Consider the following 6,868-nt stretch of genomic DNA (forward strand, 5'->3'; position numbering starts at 1 on the left):
GGCTGCTGTGACAAATATTATTAATTGTAAAAATAAGTATTATTGCCCAGTCCTGTGCCAGGGCAGGAGCGTCCCTGGAGGTCATGACATACGTGCCCTGTTGACACAGGTAATCCTCTATTTAGAAACAGCCGCGCCCATGGCTCGTGAATGGCGTCCTCAGCACATCCGGGCAAAAAGGGCCCCGGGAGAGTGTCCACCCCACTTGTCGTGTGAGGATGGGCGGGGGTCACCAAATAGCCTGTGTGTCGCAGAAGCAGACAGATTCAGAGCTTGGTTTCACAGCCTTTTCTTGGTTCTCAGTCACTGGATACATTGAGGCTTGAAGCTGCCTGGATTTTGTTCAGTCTTTTTCCTCCGTTTTTCTTTCTCTGGTACGAGCAACGTCTGCTTTCCTAGGGGAGCTGTCATTAACAAGAGGTGACAGCCAAGAGCAGGGCATTTTTCTTCTAGTCTTCCTTCTCCTATGTATGCCTTGCCTGCTTTTTTAACGGTTTCAAGTTATCGAAGTAACAGAGCGTCCATTTGGAGAGTGAAAAGAAAATCCCCGCCATTCTCCAGGCAAATTCCGCTCACACGTGCGCACTGGCACTTCCAGCCAAGCTGCTGTGCACGCCAGCGTCTTTGAGATCGTGTCCTAGAGTCAGTTTCCTTCCTATGTTACTTGTCTCCTCCTTGGAGTATCCACCTCTCCCGCTGGTGTTGAAAATGTCATAAATTCCATCTTAATGGCTACAGAGTAGCCCACTGAGTGGAAATACCATATTTTCCTTAATCGCTCTCCTGTTGTTGAACCTTTGGGTTGCTCCCGTTTTGGTTCTCGATCCCAGGCACCTCTGTGGAGAGAGTTCGGCCCCATTATAGGTTTTCCCCTGAGGCCTGGATTCCCAGGAGTGGGATCCCCTGGTCGGTGACTATGAAGATGTGTTAGCGTCTTGGTTCCCTTCCTACCCTGCACCCACCACCTCTCATCAGCTTTATTCTAATATGTAGTTTAACAAATTCTGCCTTTGTAACCGGCAGGGCTTTGACCCAAGAGACACAGATTTCACATGTTTCCCCTAAAGCATCTCTGAGGTCCCCAAAGCCGAAACCATCAGAACCCAGGGCAAAACGCTTTCCAAGGCATGCAGGATAGCCCTGCCACTGTTGGAGCAGCGGTCGTGGAGGGCAGAGAACTCTGCCCCGTGCAGCAGACCTGGGCTCCAGCCATTCCCACCCGCCACCCACATCTCTGTCACTGTGTTGCTATGTGATCTTGTGAAACATCTTAGCCACTCCGAGTTATCTTCCAAGTAGCATTAACTCTTCACCCATCTGAATGTTGGTTGGTGGTTTCCCAAGCTTGGTCCATTTCTAAGAGGACTGTTCATTCGCTCAATCATTTATTCAACAGCTATTTAATTCATGCTGCGTCAGGCTCTGGAATCGATTTCTTATTCCTCACAGTTCTGTCTATACTGGCTGGTTCAACAGAAGAATGAGCTAGGGTCAGACAGTCATGGGTTAAAATCCTGTCTCTCTCATGGTTAGTTGTGGGACTTGGGCAGGTCATTGAATCTCTCTGAGTCTCAGTTTTCTCACCTGTAAATTGGGAACAATAACAATAGCCTGGAAGGTGGCTGGATGGATTAAATGATAGAATGCATGTAGAGTATTTAGTAAGCACCCATCAAATATTAGCTATTGCAATAATTAGTGTTACACTATTATGACATTGCATAAAAGAATATCAGACAACTTCTAAGATAGTCTTTTGTCCCATTTTCAGGATGACAAATGCCTTGACTACATGTAGGTTGTGTGGCTGTAGAGGCAGGAGAGAGGCTGGCGACTGCCCAGGAGCCTGCAGGGCGTCCGGGGTCCTGTTTGCCTTCCAGGGCAAGGCAGGCAGGATCCAAACACCTTCCTGTCCACGGCTTAGCATCAGACTCTAAAACAGGTGAACTGAGGGTTAGAGGGCTTCAGTGTGGACCAGACAGATTGAATGTTGGAATGAGGCAGGGCCTGAGCATTAGAGTGATGTCATAATTAGAGGTGACAATGTTATAATGTTAGGATGTTAAAAACGACTCAATATCAGAGTATGTGGGTGTTATAGTAACGGGTAGAACATTATACTAGAAGAACTTTGGCTTTGGAAAGCTGTGAAAGAAGATCCGGCCTTTTGCTGAATCGGTAGACATAAAAAAGCCACAGAGAAAATGCGGTATAACTTTTCTGGGAGATGGTGGTCGTCGTTGTAGATAGAATTTGGAGGGGAAAAGTTTGAAACCAAACTGGTACCATTTTTATACTGTAGCATGCATTTGGGAGCAGAATGCAAAATTTGTACGCATTTCTAACATTAGAAAAACATGACCATTGAAATAAATGTTGGTCAAGGGTGGGCTGTTTGGGGTTATTTGCCCACCCGAGTGCCCTGGGCCTGGCAGTCACAGTTCCTTGCCCCTGTCCTTGGGAGGCTTGTGGAAAAACGTGCAGATCAGTCCCTTCATTCTACAGGTGAAGATGTGGAGGCCCAGAGATAGTAAGTGACCTGGCCAAGCCACGTGGGGGCTTCGCAGAACGAGGAGTGGAGTCTGACGTCCCTGTCCTCAGCCCCACTGCCCCGCTGCTCCCTGGGTCATGGTCTGACCAGAGGCCAGGCAGGTGCTTGGTAGCCCTGCTCCCTGTGCCTGACACGGCTGGATTCTGCCTTGGAGCGAAGCTAATTTTACGCATGTCTCATTTAACCTGCTAGCTATTGACTGCCTTTGCTTCCTAGGACATATCTTATTTACTCATATATTTTTGCCAAGAAAACAAATAGTTGGGAAAAGGTGGTCATCTGGTCTACCTAGAACACACACTTGAGTATAGCAGGGTTTTAGAGCTGGGAAGCCTGGGTTCAGATCCTGGCTCTGCCCCTTCCCAGCTGTGTGATCTTGGGCAAATGACATAACCTCTCTGTGACTCAGTTTTTCCATTTGTTAACTGAGGTTGATATTAACCTGATAATATTGTTGTGAGGATCAATGAGATAGGAGCCTTAGCACAGTGGCTATGACCGAGAGTGGTGTTTGATAAACAACATCATCGCGATCATCTCTTTCCTTCCTGCTGCCCCTCGACTCACCCCTCCGTTCATCTTTCAATACCCTGGTGTCTGTTTCAGGCATAGAAACTTGACTCACCCCCACATACCAACACGTTTCCGAGTGATGAACATTTGGGGGCTTGGGCTTTTCTTAATGAACTGGAAGAAATTTTTTTTTAAGTATCTCGAAATCCCTCAGCAAGCTGGGAGCCAGAGCATAAGAGGGGAAGTTCGTACCTGCTGAAAGCCTGCCGTGCCCTCTCAAAGTTAACTCTCACGGCCTCCATGCAGGAGAGTATTATTACCTCTGTCCTACAGATGAGGAAACTGAGGCACTGAGACCGGTTACTTTGGCCAAGTTCAGAGAGCGAGAAACAGATGGAGATTACATCCTGATCTAATCCTAAAACCCGTTCTCCTTCCACGAGGACATCCCATTTTGCATTCTGAGCTGGAGCATGACCTAGTCTTCACCTAGCCCTGGGCCAGGGAGGAGATTGGGGGGTGGTAGCACACGGGGCAGGAGGGCATCAGAGGAAGAGGGCGTGTTCCAAGTTCGCCAAGCCTCATGAAGTACCTTCCAAACAAGCGGCTGGAAGACGCGGCAGTGGGTCTGGACTCGCTTCGGCGGGTCCCTGCGCTGGTCTAGAATACCCGGTTACTCCCTCTGTGGAGTGTCGTGTGACTCCCTGGCGAGCGGTGTCCGCCAGACAGGCGGTCTCACGAGGGGACCGAGTTGAAGCATGGAAAACAAAAGCAAATGCGCTAAGCAAAAGGCAGAGGGATGCTAAACGGCATCTTCTTGACGTTTCTCCTCCGGCTTCATTTACGTCTCAAAGAGAAGGCAGGAGGACAGCCCTGCCGACATGGAGGAAACCTGGCCAGGCCAGACTAGCCCGGGATGGGCCTGAGGAGCAGCCAGGCAGGACACAGCCGGCCAGAGAGAGAAGTGAGACCGCACCGCAGACTGGAGCCGAGTTCTGGGGCAGCAGACGGGGTGGGGAAGGCTGTCCAGGGGATGACAAGTCAGGACAGGAGGCTCAAGTCAAGACCAAGGGCGAAGGAAGAGCTCTGCTTTTAGGTACTTGGGATGCAGATCTAATGTCCTAAGAGATCCACCCAAAGTTCAGACCAAAGGGATGGGCTGTTCAAGATGGCGGGTTTACAGACACAGGGCAGGGATGGATTAGGGTAGGAATGACCTTCAGCAAGGTCACTTGGCTTGGGCAATGAACAGAGAACTCCATCCATCTAGTTCTGTAGCTAAGACCCACCGGCCACCTCCCCTGTCCCTTCCTTCTGAACCCCAAAGCTCCATGAGGCTGGCTCAAGCCACAGGCAGTGGCTGGCTGTTCATGCTTTCGTCTCTAGCCACAAAGAGACAACAGAATGGAAAAATAATTAAAAAATAAGAGTGGAGGTTGAGGGGGGTGTGCCTTGGCAGGGGGGAGGGCTGGGGGCTCGGGGAGCGATTTCCAGAGAGGAGCGGGATGGAGGGTTGGAGCGGTTGGCGTCGTGATAACCAACAGATGCGATTCTGCAGATAAGCGTAGCAACTTAGATAAATCTCGGGCTTTGGAGGTGGGCGCCGGCGTCCCCTCTCCTCCGTCTGCCTTTTTTCAATTTTATCTCTGAGCCAAGGGAGGGGGAGGGGGAGGGCAGGGAGGGGGGCCAACTTCATCTTCGGGGACTTTGGCTTTTCTTTTTAATGTGTTTTTCCCAGAAGGTGGGAAATGCCAACACACACTCGGAGACCTAGAAGGCGGCCTGTGTTTTTTAAAAGGCGGCAGACAAAAATCAAAATATTTGAAAATGTATTTCATGGTAATTATGTCATATTTCATGGGCTGGTGCCACTACTGAAAGAGAGGCTGAATGCCTTAATTTGTATAGAAATTGTAATCATTTGTTCATTTCAAGGTGAAAATTGCATTTTTTAATTTAAATTGTATCCTGCATGATAGTCTATTATCTAGTAAAATTGTCTCCATGTCTGAATGCCTTATATGCAGCTGCAATGCTTGTTACAAATCCACTTGTATTCATAAAAGCAGGTGGACATCTCAGGAAATGGAAGCCGTTGTGTGTGTGCGTGCGTGTGGATGTGTGTGGATGCGTGTGGATGCATGTGGCGGCGGTGCTTCTTCTTGGCCATCTCTCACGCCTGCCTTCCTGGCTACCCGCCCCCCACTTCCGACTCGAGTGTCAGCATTCCAGGTCTCCTTAACAGACCATAATTAGTTGCAGTAAATGAAGAAGCTGCACAACGTGGAAGGACAAACCCTGGACTGAGGCAGGGGCTGGGCAGGGCTCTGCCTCTAGTGAGTTGCAGCCCCTGGCAGGTCGCAGCCCAGATGCCCTCGCTGGGCCGTCTCCAAATTAGACGCTCGACCTCCTCCAAGTGAAGGTTCTGCACCCACGTGGCAGCAGAGTGGTAAATCGCCTGACTCTGACTCCTGGTTTCGCCACTTGCTAGCTGTGTGATCTTACCCAAATTCCTTAACCTCTCTGGGACTCAGTTTCTTCCTCTTTAAAATAGGATAACAACAAAGTCTACTTCATACGGTTGTTACCAGCCAAATCTTCCTGCCACCTGTTCATAAGGCCCCGGAGCTAAGAGTGGTTTTTGCATTTTTTTAATGGTTGAAAAAATAAATCAAAAGAAGAACAATGTTTTGCGACATGAAAGTATGTGAAATGCAAATTCAAGTGTCCATAAAGACAGTTTTACCGGAACGCAGACATGCTCATGTGTCTGCATGTGGCTTCTCTCCTGCTGCAAGAATCAGAGTTGAGTGATTATGACAGAAATTGGGTGGCCCGCAAAGCCCAAAGTACTTGCTAACTGACCCTTTATGGGAAAAGTATGCCAATCTCTGAAATAAGTAAAGCGCTTAGCCCAGTGTCCGGCACGGGATATAAGGGAGTTTGGGTGTTAGGAAGAAAATCAATCAACCAGTGTTTATGTGAAAGTTCCCATACACCCAGCTTTTACTGGTATACCCTAGTCAAAGACAGAGAATTTCTCTTTGGGGAGAAAGCCAGAATTGGGGCTCTGTTTCCCCAGAGGAACTCAACCCAGAGTTTTCCTGGAAATTTCGTGAACTATTTTTTTCAACTCTGGGATGTCAGAGGAGCTCTGGATCAGGAGTTGGATGCTGTCGTCTACCCACTGACTCTGGACCTCAGTTTCCCACCTGTAAAATGGGTCCCTTCCAGCAAAATGTATGACTGTGAATGCCCCATACCCCATGTAAACGGCCAGAGTGTTCCTGGTGCAGAGCAGCTGCCAGGAATGGTTAATGTCTTCCTCTCCTTTCTCTGGGGTAGAGTCTCTTGGGCATTGCAGGACCTTGTTTAGAAGCATCTACTACCCAATTTTTTAGCTCATTCATTCATTCACTCATCCAGCAATTTCCAAGCATCGCCTATGTCCCAGGCATGGTTTGGGGAAGGCTCCACTGTGGGCCTTCGTAATGGCGCCCTTTGGCAAAAGAGAAAGAAAACCGGCACTCAAACTCTACCTGAGTGCCCTTTGGTGAGTGACTTCATCTCTGAGTCTCAGTTTCCCCAACCAGAAAAGGGAACTAATAATTTCCCTCTCCCTCACAGGATTATGGGGAAGGATTCAAAGAGATGGTGTGTGTCACAATTCACAATCACAAAGATGTGGAAACAACCCAAGTGCCCATTAATACATGAGTGGATTAATAAGATGTGGTCTATGTATACCATGGAGCACTACCTCAGCCATAAAAAATGGTGATCTTCCACTCTTATGTGCACATA

This window comes from Propithecus coquereli, unplaced genomic scaffold (assembly GCF_000956105.1).
Source record: "Propithecus coquereli isolate 6110/MARCELLA unplaced genomic scaffold, Pcoq_1.0 Scaffold528, whole genome shotgun sequence".
Lineage (NCBI taxonomy): Eukaryota > Metazoa > Chordata > Mammalia > Primates > Indriidae > Propithecus > Propithecus coquereli.